Here is a 27,022-nt window from a genome sequence, read left to right as displayed (position 1 = left end):
CATTGCAAAATTATCTCGCCACCCTTGAACAGGGGCTAGAAGGAATTCACCTGTCTCTCAATGTTAACAAGAGTGATGTTCTGGTCTTTCCGCTAAGGAGTGAAGTGCATTTATCTCTATGTTATCAGAATAAATTAATCCCCCAAGTTGAAGAAACCAAGTACCTTGTGGTGATTTATGATGGTAAACTCAATTGGCTAACGCATATTGAATAATGAATATGCAAAAGATGGCCGTGCTGTCGGAGTATTACAACGGCTGAGCAATAATCAGTCAGGAATGCGAAGAGACACACTGCTAACGGTATAGCGCATGCATATCAGGCCAATATTGAATTTGGGTGTGTTCTGCTCTCTGGAGGTGCCGCTTATAAGATTCGTCCCCGTGTTTTAATAGAATGCGATGTGCTTCGCCTTTACCTTGGCCTCCCCAAACTCGTAGCGAACGCTGTACTGTACCTGGAAGCGCGAGTGCCTTCATTAATAGCGACGTTTCGACTATTAACAGTCCAAAACTTTCTGCGACTGCATGAATACCATTTTAGAAGACACCAGACAGTGTTTATTAGTCAACCCACATCATTTTTAATGCCTATTGGCCCTGTTTTCATACTCGACAGGTGGTTTTTGAGCAGGCACTACTCGAACCCTTGAGTGTTAAACTCTATGACATAACTCCATGAAATTCTATTACTGTCTCTCTAGAAATTATTTTCGATAACATCTAGTCAAATAATGCAAAATTTTTATCTTCACGAATTCTCAATGACTTGCTGGATGATCACTTCAGGCATATTCAGACCAATGCCATAATAGCGGCAGATGTCTCACAGAGCGATGAAAAGGCAGGTGTAGGAATTTTTTATCATTCGCTAGATTGACCCTATTTGATTAGACTTACTGATTTTACTCCTATCTATTTATAGCAGAATTCTTAGCTCTAATTTTAGCATTGCGCGGATTGAACCCCTCTCATTCATCAATAGCTATTATCACCGGCTCACTCTATGTTCATCGCTTACAACGTGTAATGACATTTGCGTTTCCTTCGTTTAATTTTGGTGCATGTGCACAAAGGTATTCATTTCAATGAATGTGCCCATTCATTAGCAAAGGCTTCCCTGGGTCGCCCTTTACTTTCTGCCGTTCCCCCAACCGCCTATATCACTGCCGCTAGGTTTCAGAGATTAACCATGTCGAACGAGTTGTATAAATCAACCCTGCTCTCGCATTCTGACTACCACCAACTACTATTCCCCTGGAGCCCTAAATTCTAAAAAAATTAGAAGTTACACTAACGAGGCTACGCTGCCGCCTCCCGACACAAAATTTCTGTAAACAGAGGGCTAGTTTGGCGGCACTTCTTTGGTGTATACACTGCGGGGAATCGGAAACCATTGACCACATTCTCCTTGCGTGCCGACGACTTTCCTCATTGAGGTTGTTCGAGGTCCATATAAACAAGCTTGGCCTCAGCATGAACGTCCCCGTCCCGCTTTCGTTTATAGCTTCCAGGTTAGGGTACAGCCACCAGAATGTTTGCACAGCGATGAAAGACTGTATTATACATACCAATCGGCTGCCTTCATAAAACTGTAAAGTATGCTAATTATTTACCTATTTTTCGATTCACTTTAGCATGATGAATCTTCCACTTTGAACACCGAGCAGAAAACGTCTTTCCCTAGTATTGCGTTTTTTTTCTAAACTTCTTTAATCTATTTTCTGCAGACCGCACAATTCATATCCGATCGCCCACGATGGGTACGTGCAAACTTGTCTAGAGGAACAACAACAGACGCCACTTTCACACAAAAGTGCCAGTGTGAAGACAGGAATGATACTTCAGGTTCACTGTACTATGTTTGCCAGCAGTGGCTATAAAAATATGTGCCCATAGACACCCAATACTTAGTGCTCGTTGTTTTCGTGAGATTTTCTTGCGTCTGTCGGCTTGAATGAAACTGGAGTAGTTTCTCAGGTCTGCACCGAGGAAACATCCCCAATTTCCATTAAAGGCATGCCTCTCTCTCTCAAGGAAGAGTATAGCAAGAACAGAAATCAAGAGAAAAGATAACGGCCCCTGGACAGAATCCTGAATGGCAATGAAAATGAATGGCAATCAAGTGCACTTTTCTGGGCAACCTTCTTGGGATAATAGGCCCTGATATGCGCTTTCACTGCTTGGCACTGTCTGGCTGTGAAGCCCACCCGGAAAAGTGAAACGGGCTCCGTGTAGGAATTTCTCTTATGGTCATGAATACACCATTTCTCTTCACTGAAGTTTCACGAGAGCTCCTCGTCAGACTGCCTGCTTGAGCCCCGCTTCTTCTTTTAGGCTTATTTCTGCTTGACGTAATCTTTCATTCTCATCAGCGTCCGTGACTGCCGTGTAGGCTGGAAAGCGAGGATCGAGAAGTAGGGGCGGGCTCTATGGGCTCGGCTGGCGGTAGGGAATCGCTCCCATCGTTCTCGCCGATAAACTTTATGATCTTCTCTCCGTTCTCTATTCTTCGTCCGGTGCGCGCACCTCGATTGTCCAACTGTGTGTGGCGGTCGCGGCGTGCATACCAAGTTTCACTCGGGGAGTCGCAGGCCGTCGGGGAGGAGGTCTCGATTCTATCGAATCTCGACGCAGGCCGTTTCTATGGGCTTGTCACAAGCCGTTCGCGAGAGCGACAGAGATGGCCAGTCTCGTGGTCGCATCTATTAATAGGCAGCACGGAGAGTGGCCGTCGACGTCTTTTTTCTCCGAGGAGGCAATGCATACACAAACACGCACACGCACGCACTTACCTGCCGTGCACCTAAGCTAGAAGGCGCTGTCCGCGGCTGTGGCGGCGAAGAAGAAAGAACGAGGACGCGTCACCGCGAGTCGCACAATGGTGTCGGGAGTCACGACTCTGATGTCGGCCGGCTAGCTACTGTTAGACTTTCTTTCTTTTTTTCTATTGTGTTGAGTTTTCTGAGGCTACGCAGGTCCCATACATCACCTGTAGGAATCGTCCGAGTACTTTGAGGCCTTGCGCGCTTTTTCCTCGCTTATAGAGAGTTTGTTCATTCATTGAAAGTCTAATCGTCCCGACGAGGATACGTTACCTTTCTCTTTCGTCCGTCGCTTACTGTTTCGTTCGTTCGTTCTTTTTTTTTTTTTGTAGTTGTCATTGTGGAAAGTCGAATTGCATCCGAGATAGTGCGATTCACTTTGCTTTTGTTCCTTTCATTGTTCGGGCGTTTTGTTTGTCGGTTTGTTTGTTTGTCTGAAACATTACCATAGCGCTATGTGTTGGTAGGTGACAACTATAACATGCCGAGAGAAACAGTTGACGCTGCAGAGTCTGTTTCTTCCATTTGAGTGGAAGATTCGCGAAAATGGTTAAGAAATACGAGTAGTCATCGTTGCATCGTCTCCATGCTCTTCGATGAGCCGCAGGTTGTCGAATACAGGAGAATACGAATCGGCATAGTTGAAGTTACTCCATAGCAGATACATGGTAAGACAAGGAAAGTCTGTATTATATATTTGCACGCGGATCAAACTCTTCGTCTGGAACAAGGAAAGCGACGCACATCGCTGCTTGAGTTATGAGGACGGCGTCGTTTTATTTCACTTGTGTTTCAGGACAGACGCAACATCAACGACTGCACAACGTTCTACCCGTCAGTGTCACGATGATTTTATCTTAGAATAGAAGACACGCAAGCCTCCACTTTATTTTTTTGTGTGTTTGCGACTATACAACATCATTGTTGATTCTATGAGAAAAGTGGTGCACATTGTCGACCGATCGTCGCTTTATTGTTCTTTCTAAACTTTGTTTGCTTATGTCCTTCTGCAAGTCTCAAACATTATTCACAGGGGACCCTGATTATGAGAAGGAAATTTACAGAAGAATAAAAATTATCTGAAGAAATGATCCATGCGCTGGACATTTATACACTTCATAGTTGACGTCACTGACCGGCAGTTGTCGGTGATTGGCTGATCAAGAGGCAGGTCACCGGGATGACCTACATGCAGAAGTTTCAAGGGGGATACGCCGGAGCTATCACATATCGGAGTATGAAGGGCAGTCCCAGAGCAAGCACTCGGTGACATCTACGAGTCTGGTCAGAAACGACGGAGCTAGATCAGTGAAGCTAATCCAGGCCATGTGACGTCCCAGAAGATGTGGTCAGCAAAACAGGTGAGGCATTGCATAAAGAGCAAGCAACAATTAAACATCGTACGGATGCTGCTGCAACCTGGCCCACAGCGAACCTATTTTAAAAATTTCCCTTCAGTTAGCCCAACTGCTCGCTCGCATACTCTAGATGATCCAGTATCTCATTTTGTTTTCCATATTAATTTGCGTTTCTCCTCCTCAAATGACAATTTTCTTGAGCTACCACCTGCCGCCCGATTCCTCCATGGCCTATCCCCCGTTGCGGGTACGAACCATAAAAGAGGACCACCGTCATTATCATCAACATCAAAGAAAGCTTCGCTTATCACCAATTCCAAACACGTATGCATGGGATCTGCCGATATTTTTGTTTCTCGTAGATTTGGGATCAAAAGTACCTAGCTACGCGTGTTTCGTGCCTTGAAAACTGGGTAGGCTAAATATTCGAAGAGTTCAAAGACAGAAACATTTAATCTGCAGCATACTTGACGAATTTACTTAGACGTGGTTTATGAGCCGTTGGTGAGCACTGAAATAGCTCGTAGCACGGTTGGTTGATGTGAATATAGAACGTCACGCGAATGTCACGCATTACTCTGCTCCTGTTCAAAGAACAAGTGTTATAGGAAAGCTATTGTTCCGAAGAGAAGGAAAGGTCAAAGTTATCCTGTTGAGTGGTAAGAACATTGGTGACCTTGTCGAGGACAATCACTTTTTTTATGACTGCCAATTTACGGCATTCAGAGTTTGTGCAACAAAACTCAAGCAGTCAGGAGAGCCGGCGTTGGTTAGCTGTGATCCGGAGGTCAACAATATGAGCATTCGTGATTTGTTGTCTCCAAGGCTCTTGAAATATTACGCGTGCTGCTGGTTACCTAAATCGCCTTCAGTTTGTAAGGTTAACAGATGCCCCTGGCCGGTAAAACCTGTCAAATCGAGTAAGTACAGGCAGTGGGAGCGCCTTGTGCGGTCATCTGAGAGCAGGGCCGACCTTTGTTTGCCCGTCGACTTCCGTTTCCTGGCGCAGAGCATGACCGAGGCAGCGGGCCTTGTGTAACGGTACGTAGTCTGCCGCACTGTCTTCTCCGATGGACAAATACTACGCAGCGGCGCGCGGGAAATGGCGCCGGCCTCAAACGGAGAACACCGCGAGACACGGATGTGCCTTTTGAGCGAACGCGAGATCGAGACGCCATTATAAGTCGGCGGGCTATTACAGCGGAAGCAGTCAACCTTGTCCAACACAGGGGAAGGAGCAGAGGGCGACAGATGTGGAAGACTTATCACAGCTTCGCACTTTTGGCGACTGACCAGGGGACTACACAAAGGGCCAACCTGGAAGAACTAAGAGGGAGCGGCGTGACATAGACGAGGCGTAAGCGAGAGAGAAAGAAAGAGACCAGAAACGCGTCACCTGTACAATGTAGGGGGCACGTATTGGTTTCCGCTAGCCGAACGGCTAGGTGACAGCCCTTTACCCTTCGCCCTTCGGTATGTACGCCGGGCGCGTACACTCGAGCAGAGCTGCAGTGTGGGGGTGTGCCGGTGCCAATTGGCTTGCACAGGAGGGGTAAGGCTACACGCCCGGTTGCTTTATTGTCTTTATCCCGGGCCGCTCTTAGCGCACGTGTGTGTGCGCGCGCGCCACACTGGCGATCCCCGAGATGGACCGTGCGATAGCATGCAGTCAGTGGACGGTGATCGGAAGGCAGCGCACGGCGGCCGCGTTCGGTCGCTCGGGGAGGAAGCGTCTCGCTTCCGACAGTCAACCACCCGCCACCCTCGCACAGTTCGCGGTCGAAGCGAGTGTTCGAGACTTGGCGTCCTTTGTATGTCGGCGTTGGCGGCCGAAGTGCGGCGACGCCGAACCCTTTAGGTGGCCGCAGGTGCCGGGAAGAGGGAGGGTAGAGAAGAAGCACTGGCGACTGCGGCGAGAGGCAAGGGTGTGCTGCCGTGGTTGTAGCCAGGCGTTGGCGTGACAGACACCGGAAGTGTGCGCTCGTGTTTGTACGTGCGTGCGCACGCGGCTTGCGCACACGCGCTCGCCTAAAGGACGTTCGGCGGCCGTGCGGCGTCGGGCGAGTCTTCACCAAGTGGACCGTGGCGGCGGGCGCGTGGACCAGTTTGGGGCCGCGCGGCGGCGGCGGCCAGCGGTGTAATTTGAGGCTGGGCCTTTTGTGATTTGCCTCGTAGCGCATAGGCTTTGATTCGGGGTTGTCCGACACTCATCTGGCGGCACGCGCGCGAACGAGCACCGGCACTACCGCGCCGGTGCCGAGTCGAACCCTTCTTTCGTTCGGGCGCATCGGGTGCCCCGGCCGCGCCCGCTGGAACCAACTGATTTGAGGGGTAGGCTGCGGTTTCCATCAGAGCCGCCGATCACTGCCCGCGGCTAGCCGCAGCAGCCGACGTTTGCCAGCCCGCCACAGCCGCGTCGTGGCCCGGAAAGCCCGGCCGATCGCAGACGCGGCTGTTTAACGCTTCTTTTCGTGCTCTTTGCCTCCGGTGCTCGTCTGCGTAGCTCCAGTCTGAGCGCTGCTGCTCCCCCATCTCCCGCTAATCAGGGGTGCTGCGCGTCGTTTGGCGTGTTAGGAAGCTGTCAGATTTCGCGCGAGCGGTATTGTGCCGTCGTGCGGGACTGGAGAAACGGTGAGGATAAAACAAAAAAGTACAAAAAAAAAAAAAGAACAACGCGCAGCGGAATCCAAGAAGCTTCCGGATTCGTAATTGGCCTCCTCGATCCGATGCCTGGTGCTCTGATCGAAGGACGTGTTACACGCCTCGTCCTTTAGCGATTTCCTCGTGCGCGGGGTCGCTTCTTTTTTGAAACAAACTGCAGCACACCTAGACTTGCTGCTTTCTCCTTCGTTCTTTATACCTGCTGGCGTGCTGCTCTTTTCGCAAAATCATACAGTGGCCGACGTTATTCTCTGAGCCCCGCATCGTATATATTATGATAGCGGTGGGTTTTTCGGAGGGGAGGCTAAACAGCGTCGTCGGCGATACAGTATAACTAGTTTCGCCCTACATGGTATTAATCAAGTATCGTGCGCTCCCTTTTCTACGCGCTCGCTTTGTTCCAGTAGCCCGGCAAAAAGAGTGAGTAGAGCTGCGCCGTTTGAATTTTACAGGCACGGGCGTGTGATATCATGTACACGGGAAAGGGGCGGTCAGGCCGAGCAATTGCCGGAACTTATAGACAAGTTAGGCTCGCCTGCCGGAATTTGACTGCGCGGATCACCACCAAGAGCTTGAGAGAGAGAGAGAAAGAGAGAGGGAGTGGGAGGAGAACTTTATTACACAGTAATGTTGAAGGAAGTGACAAAACAAATGTGCTAAGAGAAATTGTTGCATCAGCCTGCTTGGTGTACAGGCTATACGGAACTTTCTAAAGACAGACTAGCCTGCGAGGGATTTCACGTATGCCTTGCAACTAGATATGCAAAACCACGGTATACGAATGATGCGCTGAACTGCTTTGTCGATGAATGTGGATGTGCATGCGTGCCGTCGAGTAGCCGTCAATGAACCGTCACCTCAAAATACACCTTCCATTAACATGCTTCTTGTACGAGTTCGTTTATGGACGATCACACGAGACTGGTACACGCATAGGGTCTTGCCGACAACGACACCCTTCTAATGGCTTTCTGCATCTGTAAACTTCTGCACTTCAATCGCCTTCAGCGCTACAGGTCCTCTCGATGCATTACATGCAATTTTATCTGCGCCAACGGCGCCACCAATTGCTACGTATGACGGGATCCATCGTAATCACCCCTGGTAGATCACGGCTTCCAAGGGAATCGACCCTCACCTCCATAACGTTCATCTTCCGAGCAACGCGCCTAATAAGCTTTGTTTTGTTTTCTGCATTTGTATACATGCCCCGTCCCACTACAGAAGTGCAATCAGGTCTTTCTGCTGCACACCCACGTAAAGCGCTCGGCAGCGCGTTGAAACTTCGCTTTTGCTTCGTAAGATGCACGCGCCTATACGGCGAACCTGGGGAGAAGCGCATGTGCGTTCGGCCTTGCCGGAGACTACACGCAGGGCTTGACTTCCGCGCGGCGTGCGACGCCATTAGGCCTGGGGGAGGCCCTGGGAAACAACAGACGCCCGCGTCGTCGTGTTCCGAGCACGACCGAGGAGCCGCCGTATAATCGAGTGACCCGCGCGACCCGGGTACGACGGTCGCCTTCATTCCGCGGGCGCCGCTGCTTCGCGCAGCTCTCGTCTCCGCCATGGGACGCGACGCCCCCTTGTGCTTCGTTCCGTTTTAGCGGAGGCTATCGAAGGACGTCGGCGGCGATGCTTGGAGGTAATCAGGGAGTTCGTTCGTTCGCGCGTGGTTGTACACTTGTTTCGAGCTTACGCTTAAGTGGAGGCACGCCGCAGGTGTATACCAGATAGCGAATGTCAAGTGTAACCATTCGCTCTGCTGCTTGCGCTGTTCTTTGCAAGCGCTTATCGGTGGCCATAGTCGAGAGAGCCTGTGGACTCTCAAAGAAAGGGCTGAGGAGGGAGTCGACGTCATCGCTTTTAGTTTTAAGTGACCAGCTAGTCTTTTCATACTTTTTTTTTATAAATCTGGTTGTACATGTTTCAGTTTACACCTAAGTGTGGGTCTAGAAATGAAGCGTGAGGTTCAATTATTTTGCCCTTCACGTTGGCCTTTGCAGTTCTGCGGAGGCAAGGCTACTTATTTGTTACCTAGGTCCGAGATGTACACAAAACGAAGAATTAATGGCACGCAATGACACAAAAATTCTCCTAGTCATTGTTAACCCAATTCCTCTTGGCCTACAATGTACCAGAAACGAGCAGGACGGTCGATATAATTATTAATAAGGGATGCGTGCTAAATGATGCAATATTACATACCAATTGGTCTACCGTTTATGCTGTCACATGCTATTCGCTAAGGTCAGTTTTGAGTAAAAGGAGGATAACGCTTGGCTTGAATAAAATTGCTGCAGCACTGATGTGCTTCCGGAAATTATATTTTGGGAAGACACACTACATGTCATTGGAAAAGGTATAGTACGTGATCGGTTCATGCTAGGCGGGGGTGATCGCAGATCTCCTTTAGAGGCCTGTCTATACATGGGACCTTATTGGTCTGAAGATGATCATCTATACCGACGTAGTACCTTGCAACACGCTACCCACAAGAGTATACTCGTTGATAATTTCGGAATAGTCAGCCATTCTGAAAATCCTAGGTGCAACTTTCGAGTGATTTCGAGAGAGAGAGAATATTTAACGGAAGCTGAATTAAGATGTCATCCGCACTATCTGCAGAGCTTGCTGTTGCGGTGGCTGCAGGGATAAGTCGTTGGAGGCGAAATCTTCGTCGTGTACTGACGAAATACATGCCAGTATTCCCAAATCAACTGCCTGACGGTGCTTCAAGTTGAAGTAAAAGTGGAAAGCTGGGCAATAGTTTGTTCGGGTTCAGACTGCACATTGTAAGCTTCCGGAAAATTTTGAGTTCCGTTTGTTACTGTTTCCAGTTAGTACAGTGTGAAGGGTCGAATTAAATTTTGAGTGTCAGTGCAGAAATGCAGAAAAACTGAACGCGTCGCTGCTGAACCACCACAATTACCACCACAACCATCACTCCCTTTATTACCACCGCTATACCGCCGCTTCTACCAAGACCACGTGTCTAGAACGGTGTACACGGCCGCAAAAGCGTTCTTAATCATTAATAAAATTTGAAATCTATATATTTTGAATTGTCTGTGTCTCACTTTGCAGGAACATTCAACGCCGGCTGCACCGCAATGGCACAGAATCATAAACGGAACGGTACGGCGTGCTACCCACGCTGGCGGCCAAAAGCGGGTAAATACGCATGTCCTGTTCCACTTGGGGAGCAGTGAATCTATTTTAACCAACTTCACCGTGATTAGCGTACCGCGATAAATTTAAGAGTACAACTGGTTCAGACGGGAGACCTGCGGGGGCACGTGCCAAATTCTCTCTCGAGGTTGGCAAAGGACGTCCTAGTGAAAAACGAAAGCGGAAAGTGGGCAGGCTGCGTTTGGGAAACGAGAACGTTGTAAAATGGCTGACTGCTATTTCAGCCTCGCGAAATACAAGTTTGCTTTTCAACGATATACAAGCTTCGGTCGAAAGGAAGTGTAAAAGAAACGCTGAATGCATGTACCGGAAAAAGAGAAACACAAGCAAGCAAAATTTGTCGCGTTTCATCGTTGAAGCATCGGCGAATGACGGAAGCAGCAGCTTCGGCTTTGTATAGGTGTGTACGGCAAACGTCAACACCTTGCACGTGTGTGCGCGCGCGGACCGTGAAGCCTAACCATCGTACCAATTCGCTCATTTCGTCGAGGCAACCTTTCGCCCCGAGAGATCAAGTGGCCGAATCCCGTTTTTCCCGCGCACAAATTAAAATATGTCACGCTGTCACGTCAGGAGAAAAAGAACGGAAGGTGAAGCCCGCCCACAAGTTTGTACAATTGGACACGTATGTACGCATTCAGACCTGGAAGGAACGCGAGATGGATGTCTGTAAATACACTGCGCGCGGTTCTTCCGAACAGACAAATCGTCCCGACAAACAGAAAAAAAAAGAAAAAAAAAACTGCTATGCACGGAAGGGTTTCGCCGGCGCACCCGATTTCTCCTAAACAAACGCGTCAAGAAAAAAAAAAAAAGAACAGGAGCGGTTGGAAAAGGCGGCAGGTGTCAAAGGTTGCGATTGGCCCTACCCGTAATAGCATCCTGCGCGCGCGCGCGGTCCCTATTTCACGGATCTTTAAAAGCATCAAGAAAATGAACGCGGCGGCCGGCGGTATGCCAGGAGGAGGACTCTGGCTTTCGGAAGCACGGAAAGCTTCGGCTGGTGGCACCAAAAGCAGCAGCAGCCACTGAAGCAGCAGCAGCAGCAACAACAACAGGCCGCGACATTTTTAGGCGCCTCCCGCGAACACGCTCTCGCGAGAAGAGACTTGCGCGCCAACCGACAAGCGTGTATACGACGCGAGCGTGCTTATGGCGCGCAACGCGCGTGCTTCGCTTGTCTAGGGGCGTTCGTGTGCCGCTGCACAATGGATCTTGACGCGACTTCGGAAAGGGGGGTGGGGGGGGGGGGGGAGGAAGGAGGGTGGCGGCAACTTTCATGAGTGTCAGAGCTCAGAGCGGGCGATCGCGGAACAGCCGTTACACGCGCGACCGAATCACCGGGCGGGGTCCGGCTGTCTCGAGGAAGGTAGAGGTGAGATGCAAGGGTTATGGAGGCGTCAGCAGCAGCGCCGGGAGTGCCTAGGTCCCAAGGAGGTTGTGGAGGTGGGGGGGAGGGAAGATGGGAGGGTAGTGAATAGTTGAAGAAAGAAGGATGGAATCGCATCGACGGCGTCGCAGGTGCGCTAGCGTGCGGAGTTAGCATGCTCCACACACGGGGCCGATCGTGCTCTCTGCGGCTGCGTTTCAGCCGTTTCGCCGGTGGAAACAAAATATTTCCGATAAGGAGGAGAGCGGCGCCCCGAAACTGTCAGATGATGAGGCTACACCCCTTTCCCGCCACAGGTCTTCTTCTGCGTGCCGGGTTATGAGTATCGGAGGAGGGTGGAAAGTAAAAGGTTTGGTTGGGGGATGGAGAGAACCCACGGAGGTGATGGCCGCTGCCGCCTCAACAGGTGGTGCGCGTCGGTCTCTCCGTATCGAACTCACGTGAACCGATGGCCCTTCGAAGCCGATTCTTTCTCTTTTCGACTTCTCTTCCTCTCACTCACACCTCCTCTCATCTAATAGACACGCTATGCGTGTAGCGTTTATTTCCTGCCCAGATTCGTCGTTCCGTTGTTCTCTTTCCTTTTTTTTCATCTTTGTTCATCTCCTGACGCCGTTGAGCTTAGCCTGAAACACCAGGGCGTGGTTATAACCACGACCCGAAAGCATCTCTGGTTAAACCTGCTGGTCTTATACCTTTCAGCCCTATTCACGACGCCTCCCTTATGCATGTTTGTATATATTAATATTTTCTCTCTATTCCTCTGGTTTGTGGTCGCAGAGTTCTGACGTACCGTGACGCCGCCGATTCACCGAGAGTGCTGCCGTGTAAGAGACTGAAATAGACACGGACCGCTGCACGCCATTAATATCGATTCGGACGTCTCTGTTGCGCCCGGCCCTGTCTACCGGCAATCTTTGCCAGCAGCACGCACAGCCTGTCGGGCCGTCTCGTGCGCAATTTCGGGTCACATGAGAGGTAGTCCAACAGAGACGTGGCCCCGCGACCACACGTGAACAGTGATAAAAACCTAAGCTAATATTCCTCTTTTGATCGTGACAGAGGGGTCCGGATCTCCATCCGGGGCCTCCCTCGTCGCGAAGCAACTCTCCTATGTAGGCCACGTCTTGCGTATGCCTTCACGAAACCCTTTTCTGTCTCCATCGGAATCACTGGGGTTCTTTTAGCTATGTTTAATTTCCATAGCGAAGTGGGTACTGACCAGCTTTTATCTCACTGTCCCAATGCAGAGGCGACCCCTCTCTCTCCGCTGCCCTAGAGTGTTTATACGACTAAATGACAGTCGGGTTCACAAAACGAAGTAAAGAAAACAAAACAAACACAACAGTGTCTCTACCTGCACCACCAATGCATCGTAAGACAAAGATGAAGAGCGACCGGTAGAACAAGTCAAAATGACCAGATTACCATACTTTTCTAATATGTCACATGAAATTGCGGTGAAGGGTGATTGTGTTTGCCTCGGGTTTTCTCGGCTACATTGCCGCTGGTGTCCGGTCCGAGTCCATGGAACAAGCAAACCTAGGGCATCGTATATGGGAGTGCTCGATCCCCGGTGATATTCGGAACCGGGTAATCGAAGTTCTCTCTATGGAGCAACTACCACATTCCTTCCGTGAGTGGATGTACTCCCTGGGACGGCCGCCGGAGCGAAAGAAAATACTGGACAACCTCTTGGACTTCATCCTGGAAGTGCAGCTCAAGTATTTCACTTAGCCCTGAAAACGGTCACCAAAGGGCGAAACACGAAGTTCGCGGTCCCTGGTACTTTGGCCCAATAAAGTAATTGACAAACAACGACAACTACGGTAAAGAATGCAGCGGTAGTTAGAGAAGTGTACAGTGGTTTGAGGGCAGATAAACCACACAAGTGTAGCCGGGCGACATATTTGTATACCGACGAGGTGTTTACAGAACAACAGACAACGTTCCGTAACCTCGCCCATTCTGAGAAACTTCGAAGACAATCGACAGAGGAACTTCGATGTCTGTTTCCTACATTCGGCTTGCTTTATTGTCTAGGTTGTCTAACCTCTCTGACAAACCTTCGCCAGTGTATGCTCTGCAATTAGTTCAGCAATCAAAATCTCTTAATAGGTATAATGTTAACTTGGCCTTCTCGCGGTTTTGTTCTACACGTGAATTGGGCTACCTTTTCTCTCTTGACTTTTGTGCAGCTCGTTGGAGTACTACGGAAGCTGAAAAAATAAATAAATAACATGAATAATAATAAAAACGCACAGACGCGTTGTTTGGAGGGCGAGCATCCGGGTAAATAGGCACCGATATTGATGACGCTGGGAGTATACGACGGATGGCCTTGCAGGCTTTTGAGCTCCTATACTTTTACGATTGACACCGGTGATGTCTTTCGTGCAGGGCAAGGTCAGGTCGCAAGGTCCCTCCACCCTTCGCCATCTGAAGGAGTCGTTTTTCAGGAAGTAACGACTCGGCGTGTAATCGGGTGCGAGTTGCTGCCGAGATAAAAACGTGGGCTGCCTCACGCCAGCTGCCTTGATAACGTCCCCCGTGTAACGATGGCGAAGTTAGAAATTGTATTATTGGAGCAAGACCAATACTTCACGTACGTGGGTAAAATGAACAAGTGAAAGGTGTTCACGTTATCACATAAAAAAAAAAAAAGTGGTAGGGGGACGTTCGTATGATCGCTTGTTGGTTTCAATAGTACCAGAATAGTAAACATCTTTAGAAAAAGAAACTAAAAAAATTATAACTGTTGAAAAAAATTATTTGAAACCATCCTGAAAGCTAGACACGCAGTTATTCGTCATCGACTGCTATCTACATTAATTTGTGGACAGAGTGCCGTCTGGCGGCAGCTAATTGATCAGTTTCTGACATGCTGGCACGCTTTTCTCAAGTGCCATTAAATAGTGCATCTTAGAAACAGCGGAAAATAATAATCTGCATACCTCTAACGTATGTTATGAAGTAGCGCGCAGATAACATGAACCAATGCAGAGGTTGAGACAAGCGCAATCCCTGTCTTTTCTCGCTGTTAGTGTTTCGAGATGTTTCGAGAGTTCATGTATCGCATATCATGTTCGAGATGACTTTGAAATAAACCTATTCTTACATCATTTGCGAAGTTCAGTGGTTTGTGTGACTCAATGTTTAGGTCGCCGGTAAAGGAGGCTGTTGATGCGTTAAAGGCATTTTGCTTTTCAGGCTCGGTGAATCGTTTAGAAGGTCCCGGCTGGGAATTATTTAAACCTGAGGCCAAAAATTCTGATGCCTGGATCGAAATGATGCTGTGCAACTTACGCGATCTGAGCAAAATATTTTTAACAGCGAAGCTGTTTCAGCCAGCCGCAAAAAGTGCGTGTTTCAGCTGGCTCGTTGGCGCCCCTCGGTTAGCGCTTGTACTCGTGCTCGTGCCCCTGCTCCCGCGCGCGTTTCACGAAACTCTCATCATCAGCATTGGCTCGAGCGTCGTCTTCTTCCGCAGGTGGCTCGTTGGCGCCCTAGCGCTCGTACTCGGCAAGCGCTCATGCCACAGCTCCCGCGTTCGTCGTCGCCTTCGATCTTCCGCAGCTGGCTGCGTGGCCGCTAATCATTCCAGTGTGCAATTTCACTTCTTCACACACACACGTGCACACGCACGCAACGCACGCACGCGCACACGCACGCATAAAAGGGGACATAAGTTCGAATTCCCAGTAGGGGTGGCAAAATTAATCATATTCACAAAACTCACTTCCGTTAGAATTGTTTGGAAGGGTAACTTTCAGACAATTCTGATGGCGGAACATAATAGCGAAGGCGGCCGGATTATCGTAAATACAACTTGGAAGGAAAAGCTTTGTAAATTTGGCCCACACGTTTTTTTCTTCGCACTGTGGCGATGGTAAAGGTGACAGTCCGCCTGGTGAGAAGGCAGCCTGATGACGACAATATAACGTCGATTTTGACAACAGTCGTCGACCACTGTTCCCTTCTTTGCTAGTTTTTACTGGTGTAAAACTCAGCGCAACGTAATCATGAACTTCTCGTCTTTATTTATGTTTTTCCCTGTATATATACCATATGCTAGAATATGTGTGCTCGCGCAAACGAAATCTGCAGCTTCCGAAATCGATATCGAAATCGAAATCTGCAAACAGAAAGTGCAGCTGCCACGCCTTTACAAAAACGAACTTTGACAGAGCAAATCGGAACAGAACGGATCGTCTTGCAGGAACGCAATTACCCTCAGGTGTCTGGTGAAAGAAATTGCCTGCGCATCGGGAGTTCTGGCAAATTTGCGTTGAGAGCGAACGCACGCTTCTATTACACTCAGGGTTCGAGCAACCGAGTTGAGCGAGCAACTTGTAATGCAGCACACTACTCCGATTTCCTAGTCAATCGATACTGAATGCAAGCTGTACATAATGTATGAGCTGCGCATCCAAAGCAGCGATGGCTTTAAAAATATCAGAACAATAAAACGAGAAGCGTGGAAAATTATTCTGCGTGATGGCCGGCGCGTTGGAACACGGGGAGACGTACTCGGAGGCGGGTTGATAAAGTTTCTCACAGCTTCAATCAGTCTCCCGCTTGACGCCAAACGCGTGAGGGACCTATAACCCATAGGCTTGGCGAGGTGCTCACTGAATATATTAAGTACGCTGCGTTCCGAGGGGTTTTATTTCACGCCTGAAATGAAGTCACGCGCGGCGCCTGAAAGTCGCGCTTACGCTGAAGCGTTATTCGGAGATGCGCTCTCTCCTCGCCAGCGCGGCGAATATTCAGGTCGACAGAGCGTGAGTGAATGTATTGAGAGAAAAACTCGAAAAGTCCGGACTGATATGCCTATCCAAAAGCGCTTGTTTCACAATAACAAATGCCTTTTTGGAAGGATGCTAAAGGGTAGTTTTCTCAAACAAATCAAAATAAAAGAAGCACACTCAGGTGAGCTCGTAGTTGACGGTGTACTCGCGTCTCGCTCGTTGCTTGCGGAGAAATGCAGCGAGTTTTATACAACACAGCTATCAGCTACATCTCTGATAGACCGATTGAGTCGTTTGCCTTTAACTTGACTGTAGTATTCAGTGTAATAATGAGCTTAAGATCTACACGCTGTGTTGAACATGATAAACTTAAGATTAGGCCAAACCTTCCAGTGGATTTCTGCTCACTGTGGCATCATCGGCAACTACCGTGCTGACACGGCTGTCCTGTCTCCCGACGACACCCTGACGCGTCCAAAACCTTTGGCGAGGACGGAAACTGCCAGGGAACTTCGTCTGCTTGCATGAAAAAAAAAAAAAGTCACAAGCTTTCTGGAGTTCAAGTGCCTTCAATTGCCGATTGCATAAGCTTGACGCCTTGTTACGGCTACAACTGTCATCTAGCTTTCCCCGCGGCAAAACAACCTTGCTGTGCCGCTCGTGGCTGTGAGTGGCGTTCATGAACGCGTACTCCTGTCGTATGGGAATGGCCGAGAGCCCGATGTGCGACTCCTGTAGGAGCGAGGAAACCATCGAGCACCTCTATTGTGCACCTGTCCTCGCTACGACGTACAACGCCTCTCTCTCTCAGTACAACATTTAAATTGACTGGACTCGAGATCGTTCTCTGAGTCAAAGATACTCGGTGCGTGGCTACACCCGTCACTGGGACAAAAAGCGATTCGTGCACTAGTGCAGCACTTGAAGTGCACTGGTTTGAGAGAGCGCTTATAGTGTCGCTGTACATTCTCCCACGTGCACTCAGTGCTCGCTTTCTCACTCTTTTGCTCTTTCTATTCCCCCTTTCGCTTACCCCCAGTGTAGGGTAGCAAACCAAACGCTCATCTGGTTCACCTCCCTGCTTTTCCTCTCCTTGCTCTCTCTCTTAGCACCAGTTTTGAGCCGTATCTTTAATCTGTCCTTTAAATTGGGTGTATTTCCTACAGCAATGAAGAATGCAAGAGTTTCTGTTAGTTTTAAAGGTGGTTGACAGAAATGACTTCATTTACTGTCGCCCTATCTCTGTCCTTTCTGTATTTTTTAAAGCATTGCAAAAGGTGATGTTAATAAGTATTGGAAGGCTTTTCCGAAAGCACAACTTATTAATAGAGTTCCAGTTTGAGTTTACTAAAAGGAATCCACTGAATCAGCTCTGATATTGCAAAAGAAAAGACAGAACTTCTTTTAGGTAACATTCAAGAAAAGAAACTAACACTGGGAACATCCACAAATTTAAAAGAAGCGGTGGACTTGCTGAATTATAAGCTTCCAAAATATTGCGTCCGTGGGATTTCTCTATCTCTTTTTCACTCCTGTTTAAGCTGTCAATGACAAGCGGTTTGAATTGATCCCCGCATATTCAATATGCGTTCTATTTAATGGGGCCTTCCTCAAGGCAGCCTTCTAGAGTCATTTCTTTTTAATGTATATGCGAATGATATCCTGAGTATAGCCAATGAATTAACATACGTATTGTACGTAGACGACACCAGTCTTTTCTGAATGGCTCCTCAGAAGAAGAGCTCGCAAATAGAGGTAATGATGCTTTGAGTGAGTTATACAATTGGGCTGGAGCAAACGGATTGCCTGTAAATGGGAAAAAGACTAGAGTAATTTTTCTTCCCCTTGGAAAAACAAAACCATGTTAAATCAAACACTGATACAAATTAACTCAGTTATTGAAGTTGTAAGTAACTTTCAATCGCTTGGTATAATCTTCGAGGAGTACATGAGGTGGACAGACCACATCAGCTCCATTGTATCAAAATGGTCAGGCGCTGTAGGTTCCTTGTCAAAATGTCGCTATGAATTTGAATCTAAGCTTAAACTCATCATCTACCATGTGATATTCCAATGTCATCTCAATTACTGCCACCTTGTACGGGCAACCACACAAAAAGAGTAATAAGGCTTACAGCTAGAGTCAGTTACATAACTCGTACATGTAATCTTTTTCTTAAATACAATATTCTTCTTGTGGACATTATTTTCCAACACAGATTATTATATTCCTTCAGATTTTCTCTGCCTAGTGTCTCTGAACATCTCTAGCTTCTCTCTAAAATGACACACATACACCCATGTATTCTACGAGACAAGCAAATAAGTGGTTAGTAAAACGTGTAAGAACAAACTGCCGTGAACAGAGCTTACAATATTTATTACCTGCAACGTTAAGTAAGCATGACGCCTTCTATTATGTTTATACTCGGTCTTCCGCTTCCTTTAAGCTATATTTTACTAGTGTCTAATGCTACTGCTTGCTAATAAATAATTCGTTTGCATTTTTCTTGTGTGCTATTTTGTTGTAGGTCCACCACTCTACAATATTTCATATTAGATCTTGCGCCCTCTTGAATTGTTATTTCGCCTTGCCTGCTAAGAGACAGACACTGTGTCTTCGTGCGCCGCCCCTGTGTATATATGCCTGTATTTGTTTTCTGGGCCCTCAAGCTACCTTTTTGTAGCTTTTAGTCTGGGGTCCATTTCCTAATTGAATGGGACAAATTAAGTAGTCATTCATTCATTTATATCCACGAAGCTGGACACATTGCGAGGATAAAAAAAAATGCACCTTTCTTTTTTTTTTATTAGCTGTGAAAAATAGCACGTTTCTTGCTACGAAAAGGGTCGCTATCCCAAAGTGCTGGTCAAGAAAGTCATTGACAAAAAGAAGAGAGGTATCTAAATAATGAAACGCATTGCCGCAGTCAAGGGTTCGACGAAAGTGTGCCTGGAAAGTACAGGTAAGTGAATGATTGACTGGCACTCTTAATGGGGGCAAAAAGTTTTTGTCGGAAGCGAGAACTTGGCGTCCACCTGAGTGTATACAGCACGAAGTTACTATGGGAACACAAGGAAACCCATGCAGCTTCATTCTACTTCAAACTAACTCTACCTTTCGGATGTCCGCAGTTCACTGTCCACTTATTCGCTCCACGTTCCGTCCACGTTCTTTGGGCAGCATTGACTATAGCTGAACTTGCATAATGACGTCGACGCTACTGTCAGTCATATCTATCAGAGTGAAGCTTCGTACCGATTGTGGCAAATATTCGATACCGATTTTTAATATTGCAGCACGAATAGTGTTTTCGTTCTGCTATTTGGTGCTATCATATCTAATTGCTATGGCTCATGCTGCATACATTTCGGTTCGTATTTTCTCACTTAGCGTAGCGGTTGCGCTATCATGACGTCCCACCTCACGCTGCTATTGGTGGACAGTGTAACTGATTGGCTTGATAGGGCACAGTCAGGGTCGTTAAAAATTACTATTATAACGCAAGTGGCAAAAATATAGTTCGCGCTCACGTTGCCCTCACTCCTGCCGCCAAGTGTCACGAAACAAGTGAGTAAAGGCGAGGACACGAGCCCAAAAGTGTGACACGAAGCAGGACACAAAGATGTCAATCAGGTGTGCTGGATTTACCTCGGTGCAAGACACGTCTAGGAACGCTTACTGTAAGGGTTCGTACAGTTAGGCCAGCTGGCTTCCGTTCATCTGCAACAGTACTATTTGCCAAGAACACTAAGAATAAAGCATGCATGTTCCTAGAAAGAATATCAAAAGCAACCGAATTGTACTCAACCTTAAAATGGAACGATGAGCTGCAGCTTCAGTAATCGAGAACACTTGAATGATGGAGTTTTACGGCAGATTGAACACCCGCACTTCAAACGACGATTTGTATACATGATTGCAATAACGGGCTAACTTGGGCTGGTTGGTGCATGTCTGAATAAAACGAGTTACAGCACTGAACAACGGGACGTGACTGAGACACGCTGTCGTCTGTCTCAGTCATATGTCTCGTTATTAAGCGCTGTTATTCGGTTTCTTCAGCTGTATACATGACATCCTCTTCTCGGCTATGATCCATCAAAGAAACGCAGCACCCTCGTTAGCGAAAGCGATAACGTAATTCTTTTTCTTTTCTTTTTTTCCGCCTGGGTTGCCACGCTGCATAACGCCATCGTTTTGTGATAGCCGAACGCTATAGAGTAATCACAACACCTTAAGGCGAGATACAAAGTCGTACATCTGCATCGACTACGCTTTAATTATGGGCTGTCCCGAAAAGCGATGTCTTAACTATCCGACAAAGGAGAATCCCTTCCGACAAATTTAATTGCAATGTAGAATACGTAATAAAGACACTGCATTTTTTTAATACAGGCTGCTGCCGATGACGCGCTAATAACTCGGCCACGGACAGGCGACGAAGAGAGACGACGCGCGAAAGCTGTCGGCGACACGGCGACACGTCGACAAGCGCGCTTACCCCTCACGCCGCTATCGTGGCGCCCGTGACCGAGACTATACTGATGCAAGCTGCAGCACGGACGGCAATAATGGGACCCGGAGCCGCCTGACGCGGGCAAGCCCAGACCTTGATTTTTGATCAGCTAATTCCCAGGACCGTCACATGCAAAATAAGTGCCTCGAGCTCACCACGCATGTGACGTTCGACTCTACACGGAGGCGGTAGCTGACAATAAGCGCTTTTCTGTCACCGACCTGTGCTTCAGAGGTCATCTGTCGCGAAATCCGCGCGTCGCGTCGCGGTACAGAGCCTGGGCAGTGACTCCAATCAGTGCCGATGTCAACACTGCTTCGAACCGCGTCTGCCTTGTGCCGCAGACGAATTGCAAAATTTTAAAGTTGCAGCTTACCTGCAGCGACTTGAGTTCCAACGCGAGAGGTCATCGGATCGTTCCTGTTTTAGCAAAACTTTTCTTTTCAAAACATTTCTTAGCAAAACTTAGCCAAGACTAGTAAAACCTGTAAGAAGCTAGGTCTATCAGCAGCTCGGCTGTTTACTCCATCATTGCGCCACTTGTGCCAAGCTGCTCACATTTTCTTTGTCCAACTTCGCCTCCGCGCGCGGCTGCCGAGGAGGCGAGCGCCATCTGGATGGTGTTTTTGCAAGGAAGGAACGGCGGCGTGCCGCTGTATGAATTGTAGAAATTCTGGAAGAGGGGTTTGTGTTTGAGTTTCGGCGTAAGAGAATTGTTTTCTCGTATATTCAAAATACAATCCGGTGCTATCACGTCTGTAGGTTGTGGTTAAGTCGTACCTTACGATTTTTCTGGTCGATTTTACTTTGAGAAATTCAATTTTGTTCACTGACGCCTTGCGACACGTGTAGGGCCTGCGCGGTCGGTGTTGTTCGGTATGATTACTTCTGTCAACGACGCCGGCGAGCCCGCGCCCACGCCGACGCCGGATTTTCTGCGACACGGTGCCCTTGACGCTGTCCCTTTAAAATAATCTGTTTAGTCCAGAGCTGCCGTAAAAATGGGGGCGTGGCATTTTTTTTTCATTTCGTCCAACGAAAGCTGGCGGTCACAGTGAATGCCACTCATGCAGCGATTGCTCATTGTGCCTCGGCATTGTGCTTCGCCGTTCATGGAGCAATGCAACCTTGTAGTTTGGCTCGAATGACAGGGGTTGTAGTCCGAAGCAGCTCAGTTAAATGTTCGTCTGTAAGGGTCGCACGCTGTTTTGTCTTCAACACTTTTATTATTATATTTTGCTTTCGTTGTTTCAAATTTCAGGCAGAAATATCGAAGAGGCGCCCGCGCGGGAGGAGGGACAGGGTGTACCTATCTTGTAGGTACACCTGGCCTCACTTGGACTTGCGAGGAGCCGCATGCGGCTCGCAAGCCGCATGCAGTGTGGCCACCTCTGCTATAGACTAACGTGGCTTCATCCACGGAAAGCGTTCTTCTTTGAAACCTGTGGTAGGCTGGTTCAATCATTTGCATCGGAAAGTGTCCAGATAGGCAGAGTGAAAGAGCATTAATTACGATGACAACAGATCGTTTCGTCATGCCGTATAGTTAAGGCGAGACGTACGTCACGTTGCAGGGGCGGGCTTGGCACGCTTTAATACTGAATCGCTTTCGGCGTAACGCGTACGCAAATGAGGGGTTACGGCTTAAGCGAGACCGCGGCGCTTGTTTCAGCGGGCCGCGCTGAGTCGACGTATTTCTTCTGCGCCTGAGAACGACAGGTGCAAAATCATTACGACTGTGTGCGCTTGCGTCAGACGCAGACTTTGACACTGTCTCATTCTTCTGGTATTACTAGCCTCGCTGTGATCGCTTAGGGGCGATTATGACCGCTAGAGCCATGGAGCTTATTTTGATTGTTTGCGAGCGTCGCAACGGATCCTAGAAGTCGGGATATTTTAATACACACTCCTTGAAACAACTGAAAGCGACGATACGTAGAGACCGGCACAACCACTACAAAAAAAGAAAAAAGAATGAAAACATGTCACAGTTTCGCCCTAAGGGCGAAGCAATGAATGCGATAGCAACACAGCAATGTCATACGAAGTAAGGTGAGCGGCTTTGGTAGCAATATGAATTGTAGTAAACATGAGCTGATTAAGTAAGCAGGTGTGCTGCGGCGTAAGTAGACCGACATGAAGAGAGACTCGATGACCACGAGAAGGCGCGTGTGAAACGGTGGTGTTGATGAGAAGCGCTTCCCGTGGGCAGGGCGTGCGAAGGGACACACCTGTAGCGCTGCACTGCCGATCCGGGCAGCATTGCATGTGTAGCGTGCGTTGGAAAATGTGGCCCGACTATTACTAACTGAATGAACAAGCGTGGTGTGAGCGCGCACAAACAAACATGAATAGATCACACTGAATGACTGCAGACAACGACCGTCAAAACTCTGGCAGCAAGCGGATACGCCGCAGCGGCGAAGGTACGTGCAGTCTATCGCTTCAACGGAAACTGAGCGGCGAATGCACAGCGCATAGAAAAGGTCAGAGCCGTGTGGAGATAAGAGACAGTGCCGCCGGCGAGCGACGAGCGGGGTTGTTGGCAGAGTAGAAGTGCGCCCCCCCCCCCCCCCGCTCCCTCCGGCGCTGGCTTCCCGCTTCCTTGCTTGCGCGTGGGAGATTGAGTGCGTTCGCTCTCCGTGATAGCGCGCGTCCCCGCACGCTTCCGCTCGGACATACGGCACGCGGCGAAGATTTTATCTATAGGGAACCTCACGGCGACGGCGACGGCGACGGCGACGCCGACGGCAGAAATCCGGTTGAAGTGTCCATATAATTGCTATCGCAATAAAAGAAAGAAACAACAATAACAACGAAAAAACGAGATGAAGGAGACTGGCAAGCAAGCGCAGTGTTTTTCTTTACTAAATCCCGACCCACTAGCTCAAATTGGTGGCTTGATATCTATGAGACCAATTAACGAAATTTAGTAATGGTAACTGCCATGTAATAAGAAAAATTACTCCATCTCCCGCTAAAGGGAACCATGTGTGGATGCGAAGCAGCGGGGAGATGGTTAGCTTGAGCGGGAGATGGTTTCGCGGCAGCGGCCTGAGCGCTCATCGCGGCGCTGCACAGGAGAGAGAATAGAGTGTTTTAGCTGAAGGCTTGCTGTCCTTTCCACTCAGACCGGCATATGCTAGCAAATGCCACACAACCGCATAGAGGGAACGCCATTGCGCTTGCGCACAACGCTCACACCGGCAGCGGAACGAAGACCGCATCCCTCGCTCCGCTACAAAGCCGACTGAGCGGAGCATGACAGCATATCTACTTGGCCTCTCCGTCGTTTTGCAGCCGAGTTGATAGCGCACCGCTCGCGTCTCGTCAAGACGCGCTTATCAAATGCCAAATCCACGCAGTTCCCTGCAGTATCTCAGAGCGTGAAATCTGAGCGGAGCGGAGCGTAAGCGGCGCTCTGCTAAAACTGTCTAATGACGCGCGCACGCTCCGTCATTTTCATACCGCGGAACTACCGTGGCGCCCCCAGCGGTGTATGCAGCTGTCGCACCACCTGTCGTGCGCGCCGCTTCGGATTCCTAGAGGAGAGAGGGGGGGAGCGTAGGAGAGGAGAGAGAGGGGGAGGGGACGCGCATGCGCTGTGGGGGTGTGGGACCCGGGAGGGACGGGCAGAGGCGCTGGCAAGAAATGCTTCGCACTTAAAAAGATTCTTTGTTCTACGTTTCACCAGTGTTTGTAGCGAAGCTACAATGTTAGAACCTCCAGTGAAGAGCACAACTCTTAATACTGCCGAGGAAAGTTAATGTTAAGTGGGATATGACACTGTTCCAGGATTGTGTATCAGTGTTCTATTTCAGTGCGGGTACAAGGGGACGCGATAAAGTGTAAAGGCAATTTAGGAGGAATAGGCGACACGTCCCAGGTTTTGACTGATTCTATAGCATATGTGTTACTTTCAACTTTCCTGAGCGTACGAGCCTACTGAGCGGAAGACAGAAGAGAGCAGTGGCTTTAGCACTATTGCTGTGCTGTAGCAGTTAAGATAAAGTGCGACGAGCATTTATTGCAGTAATGGGCGGAAATGCTGCATGGTAGTAAAAAAAAGAAAGCATTATGCTTCAACTATTATTTTTTTTCTCTAGCGAGAATGGGCTCGTGGTTAATGAGGATATCAGATACCACATTTGTCAATATTTTGCGCATTGAGGACGTGCGAAGGTGAAGACAATCAGCAGGACTCAGCAATTTGGAGCATATTGCACTGCATATCTGATACTGTGGTGAACATGATTTTAGCCCTGTGGGCATGCACGCTATCCGCCCTCACTTATTTTGCTTTGGTAGAATTGCATCACCACATGTCAGACTTAATGACTGCTCGCGAGATAGGTTATGGAAGACTCAAATTTCTTCCGCTAAATGCATACAGCCCATACGTCAGGTATATGAGGGCTACTTGATACGAAAGCGAAAGTAGGTCGCTTCATCAGGCGAGAGCAGATGTGTAGGTAGTATCACAGTTTCTGAGATCCACCCGGCCGTGGTGGTTAACAGCAAGTACGGCGTTCCGCTGCTAAGTACAAAATATTAGACAGTTTTAGCAGAGCGCCGCTTACGCTCCGCTCCGCTCAGATTTCACGCTCTGAGATAGTGCAGGGAACTGCGTAGATTTCGCATTTGATAAGCGCGTCTTGCCGAGATGCGAGCGACGCGCTATCAACTCGGCTGCAAAACGACGAAGAGGCCAAGTAGACACGCTGTCACGCTCCGCTCAGTCGGCTTTGTAGCGGAGCGAGGGATGCGGTCTTCGTTCCGCTGCCGGCATGAGCGTTGTGCGCAAGCGCAATAGCGTTCCCTCTAAGCGGTTGTGTGGCATTTGCTAGCATATGCCGGTCTGAGCGGAGCGGACCGCAAGCGCTCAGCTAAAGCACTCTATTATCGCCGATGAGTTCGCAAGGCGTATCTACTTGGAAAGAATTCTCAGGACTGCACCACTTTTGAGATATTAACTTCCAAAGTGTCCGACGAAATGCATTGGCCTTCCAGTTACTTCTTTTTAAAGAAAACGCAGTTTTATGCATTGAAGGCACAAAAGTAACTGTACCACCAATGCATTTCGTACCCAAGAACCCCAGGTGGTCAAAATTAATCCTGAGTCACCCACTATAGCATGCCTAATAATCATATCGTAGTTTCAGCCGTGAAACCCCATAACCAAACTAAATGCAATTTCTGCGATCCACTGTATACCCATTGCTTTAGAAGCTAATATTCTTCGAGCTCCACAAATATGCAACATCAGGAGTACAATGGTCTGTAAGCTAAATATTGTGGGTGAAAGCAGCACAATTGATGACAAATATCGAGGATTCTCTTCACAATTGGGCGGTCAACTGCGATTACCGCTAGGTGCCGGTGATGTTCTGCTATTATTCTCTTGCTCTTGGATTGCAATGCAGCACTCAGCTCTCTTCATCCTCCCACTATGCCAGTTAACATATTCTATAGCGCCACCTCAGTTCGCATATGGATGATGTATCATTCGCATATGCTTTGCTTGACGCTCTTTGGCCATATCTGGCCCTTGTGTCCATAAATCATCAATCACATATACGTGTATTGTTGGGAAACTGAATGCATTAACTTTCTCCCGTGGTAGCGTCGGCATAAGCTCGCGCGGCAGTGACCACTGTCAATGAAAACTACGCCGTACACTTCGCTGTGGCCCGTCCCCCTTTTTTCTTTCACGTTCTGCTGACGCTGTTCCTCGTGACCTTTGGTCAACACATCTTCCCGATTTCATTCTTGCCAGTGTCTTTGGCTTCGGCGCGACTAAACCGTTTTATCGCGATAGCAATTATATGGACACTCCAAGCGCACTTCTGCCGTCGTCGCCGGCGCCGGCGCCGTGAGGTTCCGTAATAAGTCCAACGGCGATAAAATCGTCGCCGCGTGCCGTACGCTGTGTGTGCGAGCGAAAGCGCACGAGGGTGAGCCGGTAATCGCGGTTCAATGTAGCGCACGCGAGGGAGGAAGGCAGGCCGGAAGAGCGCGTTCTTTTTTCGCGCGCGAGGCACGGGGGCGAGGCGACGGAGAGGGAGAGGGTGCGTTCTGCTCCGCCAGCTTCTGCTCACAGCACGGGCGGCCGCGCGGGCGCCGTATCTTTAAAGCGATCTGCGATGTGGGCGAAGTGCGCGCCCGCACGGGCCTCATCTTCAAAGCGATCTGCGATCGGGACAGAGTGCATGCGCCGAGTGCCGGTAGCTTCCTATGCACTGCGTTTTCGACGTTTAATTCACGTTGAAGCGAGACGAAAGACAGCGCGAAGGAGGATTTGCCTGCTCCTGCTGGCGCACTTTCTCAC

The 27,022-nt window shown here is 48.8% G+C and overlaps 1 long non-coding RNA gene across 2 annotated transcripts in view; it reads left to right on the top strand.

Annotated features, from left to right (window-relative positions):
• LOC125944727 (uncharacterized) overlaps positions 1-14,068 on the top strand; it is a 90,336-nt gene extending 76,268 nt beyond the window's left edge. For both annotated transcript variants that reach the window (XR_007466403.1, XR_007466404.1), the window contains 2 exons: positions 9,929-10,015; positions 13,824-14,068. This is a non-coding gene — a long non-coding RNA (uncharacterized LOC125944727). The remainder of the gene's footprint in view (positions 1-9,928; positions 10,016-13,823) is intronic.
• Positions 14,069-27,022: the final 12,954 nt, after the last annotated feature.

The sequence above is a fragment of the Dermacentor silvarum genome, chromosome 4 (assembly GCF_013339745.2).
Source record: "Dermacentor silvarum isolate Dsil-2018 chromosome 4, BIME_Dsil_1.4, whole genome shotgun sequence".
NCBI lineage: Eukaryota > Metazoa > Arthropoda > Arachnida > Ixodida > Ixodidae > Dermacentor > Dermacentor silvarum.
Note: the sequence above shows the minus strand (reverse complement) of the source record. Positions and strands in the feature narration are given on the sequence as shown.